At 45.0% G+C, this 9,952-nt stretch overlaps 1 long non-coding RNA gene across 1 annotated transcript; it reads right to left on the bottom strand.

Moving 5' to 3' along the window:
- Positions 1-1,400: 1,400 nt before the first annotated feature.
- Positions 1,401-7,430, bottom strand: LOC139595702 (uncharacterized). Its single transcript, XR_011681098.1, has 3 exons — positions 7,313-7,430; positions 4,844-4,912; positions 1,401-4,328 (listed from the first exon to the last, which is right to left on the bottom strand). It is a non-coding gene; the product is annotated as an uncharacterized lncRNA (long non-coding RNA).
- Between the last annotated feature and the right edge of the window lie 2,522 nt (positions 7,431-9,952).

Genomic DNA, 9,952 nt, shown 5'->3' on the forward strand with positions numbered 1-9,952 from the left:
AAACAAATGCATGTTGATGTTGTTCATGCCAGTTCAGCATTTCTGCAGTAATTCTGTTTGTTTCTTGCAATATGAAAGTTCTACCAACATTGGTCTTCAGAGTCATCTTCACAAGCTGTTGGAACAACACAGTGTAATCAGAAGCCTTGACAAAAATGTGTGAAAATTAAAGCACTTTAGGATGAGTAAATAAAGGTGATTTTATAATATTAAATAGCAGACTGCAATACCCACCCAAACCTTGAGTAATCACATAACTTAATTCTTAAATGCATCTCATGTCCTAAAAATGCAGCATTTTCAAATAAAAACTCAGCAGAACATACAATATGCTGTGTCCTCTTACTCTACTTCCTCAAAATAAGAGGGAGAAAACTTAATTAAGCCAGAAACTCAACTTTTATGTAGTGCTTCGCGTGGCTAATTCCAGCAGTCGTCAGGGGAGGATATACTCAATCCATGACAGCAGCATCCAACATAAGTTAACATTAAGTAAACAATTTGGATACTAAAATACCTAGAATGATCCAGCAGTCTAAACAGACTTACATTTTATATATATATATGTATATGTTGCTTAATGCAACCTGGGCCTACTTGGAAGAAGTTCCTCTCTCCACTCCTGTCCTTTCAGCATATGCAAGATGAACACAACAGCAACATATGCACAGGATTTTGTCATTGCAAGGTGAGTCAAAAGTCAAATGCACACTTGGTCAACTATGGTAGAAAAGTCCGTACACACATCTACATTAGGTTTGTAAAATGTTAGCCTCCCATCACCTACAAATTTTCCTCTGGAAACATTACTACCTTGGCTTTTTGTGGAAATGTTTCAAACATCTATTGAGGATTCAGGGGCTTGGTTGGGTTGTTTATGGCTCATCCTGACAGGCCCAGGCCAACTCTAGCCACCCTCATCACTGCCACACCCCCAATTTCAGGGATATATAGATACAGTTTATAAATACACACCTTCCCTACAACTCAGTCCTTCACTGCACGTCCCAGGAGTGGGTTTACTCCACCTTTTGTTCCCAACAGTACCTCTTCTGCACAAATCCCACTTCTCACAGACACAAACCAGAAATCTAGTACAGCTGTTGGCTCTGAAAGTAATATTCTTGGTACATCTGGCTACATGATTAAAACAGATACCTGCATTGTTGGTCACAGAGGGAAAGCTTTTCAGAGGAGAAAATAGCCATTTTGGTAGCACACTTTCATATACCTTCAGAAAAAGCAGAATTAGCACCGACTCCTAAGACTCCTGCTGAAGAATCCAGCCCTCCTTGGGACACTCAATGCAGCAGACATTGAAAAAAGAGGGGAAAAGCCAAGCTTGGAGTACAAAAAGAGAACATAAATTCATCAGCCTTTAAAAAACCTTCACACAGCAATAGTCAGAAACAGTGACATTTATTGTTTCCTTGCTTTTTGTGATGACATAAATATGAAGTAGAATCACATTATACACAAGGCAGAGCTAGGATTTTACAGGTCTTCATTTTGGCAGTCTGGATGACAAATATCTCTTCCTGCACTAACGCCCAGCCCAGTTTAAATCCATCCTTAGCTCAACCCTTCCTCACCTCCCATTTCCCACTGCTCCACTCTGGGCTTTGCACCTCACACTCTCCTCCCGCAGCGGCATGGCACTGGAGCGCAGAGAGGTTTTGGCTGGCACTCACGCTCCCACCAAGATGATCCTATTACCAGGAACTCTTCAGCTTTTCACTGCACCAGCCATGACAACATTTGCTCACAAAAAAAATCTTTTCTGCAATGAACCGGAGGTGCAAGGGAACAAGTCCTGCACAACAATATTTTTCAGCCTAAGGACAAATAAATACTTTCTAAGGTTTGGATTCTGTTTCAGTCCACCAAAACCAAATGAATCTGCTCTGGCTCTGAAAACATCAGCAACACCAAACACAGCTGCCAGCATGAAGCACCTCGCTGTTCCTACCTGCCCTGTGCGTCACACCCTGCTTTTTCATGTCCTGCGCTACTACGCTACAGACTGCTGGGAGCAAGATTCATCCCCAAGAACCATCACACCGATACCCTTGAACATTTCAACTTCAATGTGAATATTTTAGGAACCTCCTGAATGCCATTCCCTAGTACAGCAACAAGACAAAGTCCTCACTGACCCCATGCCTTCATAAAATAGAGTACAAGGTTTAAACAAGCCTCATGGTTTGGGGGCATTATCTGCTCAAAAAGCCCAACTCTGCATCCAGATGAAATGAACATCAGAAACAGATCAATGAACAAAAGATGCAGAGGACACTGTCAGCTTGGACCTGTATTTAATTCAGCAATGGAAAAATGTGGGCCTGAAGGTCTCATGAGAGAGTGCAAAATAATTGAACGCTGTTTCTAGAAGGCACCCACATCATTACTTTAACGTGTAGCTCAAATAAGGAACAATACCAGTAAAGCCCACAGAAAAAAAGCTGGCTTTTTTCTTCTTTAAAAAAAACTCAACTATCTAAATTATGGTTCAGTAACTTGGGTGAGCTCAGCCTGCCACTTTCTGTTGAAAAAGAATCAACTAAGTCTACACTCTAAGATATAAACAGCAGTTAAATATATTAAAGACGTGGGACACACAGTATCATTATTCCACTGAATATCGGCCACAGGGGAAGCTTCTCTCTGCCCCAGGAGCTGCAAGGAATTTGGGTGAATGACATCATAAAATTGCTGTAAAATTCAAAGGCAGAAAGAGAAGATCTACCATTAAAAGGCAGAAAAATGGGAAAGGTTTCAGAAAACATCTCTGTGGCCCAAACAATCATTATTTCCAATTCCCCAGTGAGAACAGGAACCTGCAGCAATTAGGGCCGCACAGTCCACAGCAGCAAGAACTCAGCACACATCCAGAGAGGCATTTCCAGCATCTAAAATAAAAAAAGAAGAAAGAGTTATTTATTTTGTTTTAAAGTTACTTTAAGTTCTTAAAACCAAACCAACCTTTGATTTTGGCTCTTGATTTTGGCTCACTGACACACACACAGTAAGCCAATGGTCACACAGGCCCTGCTTACAGAATTCCTGATCCTCGCCTTTCCTGGACAGCGCTGAGGGAAATCTGACAGAGGAATAATAAAGAGCCTTTGCCGAGAGCAGTCATCACCCCTGTTCCCTGCCCCCCAGCCGCGAGGGGCAGGGCGCTGGCTCGGGGGGCTGCAGTAGCGCTCTCTGTCCACAAGGCGGCAGCCCTGCTGCCGAGCTCAGCCTGGGGCTGCGGCGCGCTTTAGGGACAGGCAGAGAATGGACGCAAAAGTTGCCGGAGAGCCCTACTCTCTTCAGCGCCAGCAGCTTTTCTTATGGTTTCAGGCACTTGATTGTTTCATTCCTATATAAAAACATTATGGCATTATTTTCAAAAACTACACGTCCTATCCAAATTTCTTATATTCCTGTACATAATGTAGTAAATAGAGAGGGTTTATTTTAAAATGAGTTTATAAAAAAAATTGTCAATATATGTAAAAAACTTGACAGGTTGTGGTATTCTACACCCACCCCTCCCTGTGAATCTTCTGGCAGCTTTGGGTCCTTCTGGGCGAGGGCACCCAGCATGACCCCTCCCTTAATTCCCCACTCACCTGCTCCTCCACCCAGAGATGTTGGGGTGCCCCAAAAGAGATCTGAGCCCCTGAGCCTCCACCCCATCCCCCAGCCTTTTTTCCTCACCCCAAAGAAGGCACAAAACAAGTCCCTGGACAGCAGCATGTTGCTTCATTAAAGCATTTCCACTTGTACACACCCCCAAAAAGGGGCTCTGCTGCAACAAGAAAGGGCGGCACCCCCCCGAAAGCCTGAAGTTCCTCCTCAGCTTTGCTGTCATGGGCTGACGGCCACCCCACGGCACGGGGGCAGTGTGGCCAGGGACACTGCTGCGGCTCGTGCTCGTGCTCCGCTCTGTTCCTGCACTAGGGCCGGCGGCAGCAGTTGGCTCATCCCTTCCCTACGACACTGCTGCTGCTGCCTCCCGGGACATTGTATGTTCAGGTTCCTGCATGGTCCCAGATTTGATCTTCATTTTCAATGGCTATTACCATTCCTCCAGTATTCCCCCAGTCCCTGTCTTGAGGGGCAGGGACTTGAGAGAAATAGGAAGAGAGATTACCATGGAAAACTGAGATGAAAAAATTGCAGAGTATCTCAGCCTTCTCCATGACAGTTGCCTCTAGTTTTCTTGTCTTCCTTATCAGGAGAGCATGGGGAGTGTGATGTGTTCATTTTCTTTCCTTTTCTGTTCAACATACTTTGTCTTGGCTTTCCTGACCTCATCTCTGCTCCAGACAGCATCCCTACAATGAAAGAAAAGCATACACTGAACACAAATGTGAGGTTACAAGTAATTTAGAATTCAGCCATCCACGGGTTCTAGATTTACTGCCTATTTAAGTGCACATATTCCAGAATTTTGCATATTTCACATTCACAGAGGCATGTTGCAAGAATAGCATGCATATTCAAGAAAGGTCCAATACAGCTGCTCTGACCTATAAAAACTGGCATTCAGCAACTGCACAGTCATAGTGCTAACATTCATAGTAAGAAGTAATGCCAAAGCCAGATGACAATGTAGGACATAAATCTGAAATTCTATATTAAAGAGACATCTTCTACTTGTTAACTGTAGTATTCTTGCTAATAAGGGATTAGACAGACCTGCAGCTGCACAGGGTCTTCTACAGTACAGAAAGAAATTAGGTAAGTAGGAAGTACCAGATTTGGAATGTAGAAGTAGAGATTTGCATTTAAAACTTCAAAAACTCCAAACAAATACCCACGATGTACCAGGCATCTAATGTATTCTTACCTTTACTGGCTAATAAGTCTTTTGTGTGGACAGGCTTCTTTACCTTCTTTACTTGGCAGCTGACAGACGCTGTATGAGGAAGCAAAGAAAGCAATAAGATCAAAATTAAATTAACAAGACCCGTCTTATGGCTTTTGAAATGTGCATTTCCAAATACATGTAGTTCCGTCATCAGTTGTATTCTGGAGAGGCTAATAACGATTGCCACGTATTAAGCAGTCACAAAATTGTAAACCTAAGCCTTGTAACCATATAAAGCCAACATGAAATTAGAAGCCCTGTGTTACAGGTTTCCCACGCTCTTCATTTTGTTCGAAAGCTGGAAGCTTTTGGAATGCCACTTATAACATGAGACGTATCAGTCGACTTTCTGGTATTACCTCCCAAGCACTGCATCAACTTCAGAGGTATGAATGAATGAGCCATGTATGAAGGATTACCTGTATAATGCATCTCAGTCATACACATGCAGATAGACCGCTGAAAGGTTAAAAAGGAATGGTGTTCTGAAACTCTCGGGCTCCCCGATCCTCTTTTCTTAACCCCTTCCTCAGAGTCTGGATTAGATCAAGCAGTTGTGTTGATCATGATCATTCATCCTCCAGAGGCACATGCTGGGGTGCAGGGACCAAGGCAGTAACCACAGTCTCCTACTGAACCGCATTCAGCCTTTCAGCACTTAAGACACTACAAATTCACTTTTGCCAGCTCAGGACTTGAGTCAGGGAAAGGCACGTAACAATCAGTGTCATTCAAAGGCGTAGTTCTTCAATTTATACTCATTATTAATTCAGCTGCTACTATTAATACTATAGAGGTCTGTAATTTTACAACAGAACAATTACAATCTGCCACAGCTGCTAAAAACATTAATATGTGACACAGAATATAAATGAAAAAAAATCCAGCAATGAATGCACAGCTCTGCTCTAACACCTGGTATCAGGGCCAAAGTAATTGACCAGGTCAAACTACAGCTTCCTCCTTTGATTTTTAGAGAGGGAATTTTTGGGGGGCTTGCTGTGAGCTGGAGGGAAAGTCAGCCTATATATCCACCTTCTCAAACTGATTGTGCAGTGATTGTCCTTCTCAGCCAATCCACAACTAAATCCACAAGTTTTCATCCCTGGAAGTGGGAAACTGAAAAATGTGGAGCTGTCATTCACATGTACCACTGCCCTCATCCCACTCGCATGATATTGAACTCATACCTTCCATTTCTAGGATATGTTCTAACGCATGTTTCTTTTTCCCTGGCTTCAAACCTGTCACTTGGCCTCAGCGTCACCATATATATATTTAGTCTCATTTACCCAATTTTTGTTTCTTGCTTCTTTTACTGCTCCTTCCACTAGAGGCTACTTTTTTCTTATCTTATAACGTCTTTCCCATTGCCACCGATTCAGGATCCTTAGGGTGTCACGTCCATGTGGGGCATGGGCAGTCCAAACAAAACATGCCACAGATGTAAACTGGTGCATGAGTTATTGCTACTATTCATATTACTTTTAATGGCAAAGGAGGTTGTAGTTATTGTTACATAATATTACTATTCATAAAGCTGCTAACATCAGTGGTTATTTTTCAGACCATTACTCAGGATACTGCCCTATAATTTTCTTTAACTTAATTGTAATAGTCTGCTTCATTCCTTTTTTTACTTCTCCTGAGTGCTGTGGGGGGCAAAATAGAAGCAGCTCTTGAAGGCTTGAATTACTCCACTTATGAAATCTCCTGCTTTTCAATCTCTTGGTCTATCATTATGCTAGCCAGTGATCCATACCCACAGTGAATTTCCTTTGATAGATTTTTTTTACACCTACAGCTGCTTAATTTCTTTCAGTGGGGAGTATTAACCCTATTCCAAAACTATGCACTCGATGATAAGCAGAGACTTTTTTTTTTTAATTTAGAGCAGTTTATATCATCTATTTGAACTCTTTACTAAGGTCCCCAGGCTCTCTCATGTGAGAGATGGAAGCTTGGTTGCATTAGTTTGCTGACAGAATTTAAGGGGGGGGGGGGGAATGAGGTGGCAGAAAGCATCTCGTGGCAGCAGAGCTCTGAACCCCGCTCAGACACCGTTCAGTAAACACAGCCCACGGCACTGCGCGCGTCACCCGCGGCCAAGGCCGGCCCCTCGCTCGGGAGGAGCCGCCGCCGGGGTGGCAGCGGGCGAGCAGCCCCGGCAGCGCCGGCCGGACCACGCGCCCACGGCCGCCCGGGGCAGGCGCTCCGCCCGCCGGCCACGACCCTGCTCCAGCCCCACGGCTCGCCAGCGAGCGCAGGCACGGCCACGAGGCGGGCGAGCGGCCGGGGCAGACCCTGGCGGGGGACGGGGCGCCGAGCAGCCCTCGCCCGGCGCAGTGCCAGGGCCCTCCTCGCCCCCTCCTCTGCTCCAGGGGGGACGCGGGCACGGCGGCCAGGAAACATCCAGAGGCCCGTGGCCGTCCGCGGGGATGCGCTTACTTGGTCGGGGCCCAAGCGAGCTGTCCGCAGCTCAGAGAAGAAAGGTAGCGCGGGGCGGAAGCGGATACGGCTCGGACGGAAGTGCCGCGGCACACGGGAGGGCTCCGCCGCCCGCCCCACGCCCGCCCCACGCCCGCCCCGTGCTCACGGCTGAGCCGCGCCCGTGTCCCGTCGGCCCTGGCCGCGCTCGGCGTCGGGTGGGTGCTGCCCGGCCGGGAGGAAGGCGCCGCCGCTTTGGTCTCCCGAGAGTCAGCAGCGTGCGCCCGCCGGTTGGAAGAGAGCAGGTCTGGGGTGGCCGTAAAGGGTTACCGCTGGACACGGGCGCACAAAAGAGTGCTCGGTTCTCTGTTCCCGGCCTTCCTCGCTGCTGCTCCCGATCTCCAGCTAGGAAGAATGTGTAGCACTGAGAGCGCCAGATACTGAGAAAATACAGATTTGGGAGCCCTGGACAAAACAGGAAAAGGAAGACGTTTAATCCAAGCCAAGATTCCAGCTGTAAAAAATACATCGCTTTTCCGCTTTCAGTTTTGATGGGTTACCTATGTTTGTCTGTGAGTCAAAAAAAACCCAAAGAACAAAAAACCACAACCAAAACCCTCCCCTACACCCAAACACGTTTTAAAATGCCAACTAATCGCTGCAAGTGTTGCAGCAGCAGAGGAAAAAGGAAAATAAGCAGCCTGTAATTTTTATAGGCTCCTTTGTCACATATGTGCCTAAAATAAATCACCCAAATAATGGTTTTGATTCCACATTAGTGCATACAGCAGTTTACTGATTTTTATGGCTGATGGTTAGGCTTTCTGAACATTTAGTATTTCAGTGCTACAAGGAAGGAAGTGCTGAGCACAGATGTTTGCAAACAGTGATAATAGGATAATAAGTTACTGCAAAGTAAAGACAAGCTCTTGACGTCACAGACCTACTCTTATTTATGCAGAAAAAATATCTTAATGCATTCAGTAAAAAGTTATCAGGAATTCCTGGCCCTGGCTGGTGCTGCAGTGGGCAGAGACACGGTGGGCTATGCCTGAACATTTAAAGATTGTTCTGTCATTGTTTGAGCCAGCCTGGTGGAGGTATTTCTCATATCTAATGCTTTTAATTTTCTTTAGTTGACAGCTGTAGCTGAAGTCCAATGATGAAAAAGTACGTTTTGGAGATGGCAGAGGCTAGAGGGTGCTGAAGCAGTTCTATTCTTTCTTGCAGGGCAAGGCAAAGCCATTCTCCTCATCACCACAACTCACAGGAATTGAAGGCTGGGGAATAAGAAGAGGGTTTTAAAGAAGTGGATGGCTCCAGTAGGAGCACAGGAACTGAGAGCCCCTTAAGATTAGACCACAAAAATAAAATTGCTGTAGGTCTGTGCCTAATTCCTGTTTCTCTCTTTTTACTACCTGTTCCCAGTGTATGCTTGGTCTGGAGTATCAAAACTAGACAATCTGTTTCTGAGACAGATCTGAATTTCAGAGCATATACTCTTCCTAACTAGCATCATGCTGCCTGCAGCCTTTCCACATTCTCCTTGCCAGGAAAATACCACACGTACTTTTAAGACATCAGTACAAGTCAAGAGCACTTGTTGATCCTCTGCTCATCCAGGCATAATTTTGGAGATTCAGTATGGACTTGTTGGGACAAGCAGGGGCTCCAAGCAGCCTCTCTGATATGAAGCATGTCACTTCTCGCAGTCACCCTCCTGCATATTAGCTATTTCCTACCAGGTGAGAGGAGGTGTGCAAATTCTTCTGGCATCAAAAATTTTATGACACATGCCACCTGGGCACATTCCTCAGTAAGCCTCTAGCAGCTGACAGTTCTCAACACTGCTTAAATAGTTCTCTGCCCCAAAAGAATTTACTGATTTTCTTGATTCTTCCCAGAAGATTGTAAGTGAACCTGACGGAGCAGAAAGTGAAGAGAACATATTTTCGTGGGCACTGGTTCGGAGCACAAAATTTAACTTCGGCTCAGAATCAGATCTTTTACAAAAGATCTTAGAATACTGCCAAACTACAACAGAGACTGGCTGCAAGTGAGTGAAAAAGCATACCAAACCTCCTTTGCCATTTAAAAGAGAGAAACTCCCTAGAAGACAATTATATGTAGCAGTTATGACAAAAAATACTCTAGGAGCAATCAACACAGAAAAGGTCCTCTTCTTTTTATGCTGGGTTGTCTACTTTCCTGTCCCTTCTTTAAAATTGTTTCTCTACATCTGAGAAAAAATACAAAAATTAAAGCAATTTTCCTGTGTCACTCATAGACAGGAAATGGTGATGTGTTTAAACACTGATCTAGTGTACAGAAACCCTCACATAGCCACAGGGACATTATATATATATCTCACCTTCCTAGCGTAAGTTACTTTGAAGCCCCTCTGGGTAGAAACACAGAGACAAATGCAATCCCGTGCATTGTGCTGCTCAGACCCTCTCTCCTCACAGAGACTTTCCCCCCACCCAAGAGCAAAAAGATACAAGGGGCCACTATAAGGTCACATGAACCAGAACACAATGAAGGAGGGTGAGGATCTATAGGCAATATACTCCCAGTATTGTCTGCTCCTTCAATAGCTCTTAAGTGCAAGAAAATTTGCTGTGACTCTTTTGACATGAAGCGACCACCAATGCTACTGAG

The sequence above is a fragment of the Agelaius tricolor genome, unplaced genomic scaffold, assembly GCF_023055355.1.
Source record: "Agelaius tricolor isolate 1412-34295 unplaced genomic scaffold, bAgeTri1.0.p SCAF_14, whole genome shotgun sequence".
NCBI lineage: Eukaryota > Metazoa > Chordata > Aves > Passeriformes > Icteridae > Agelaius > Agelaius tricolor.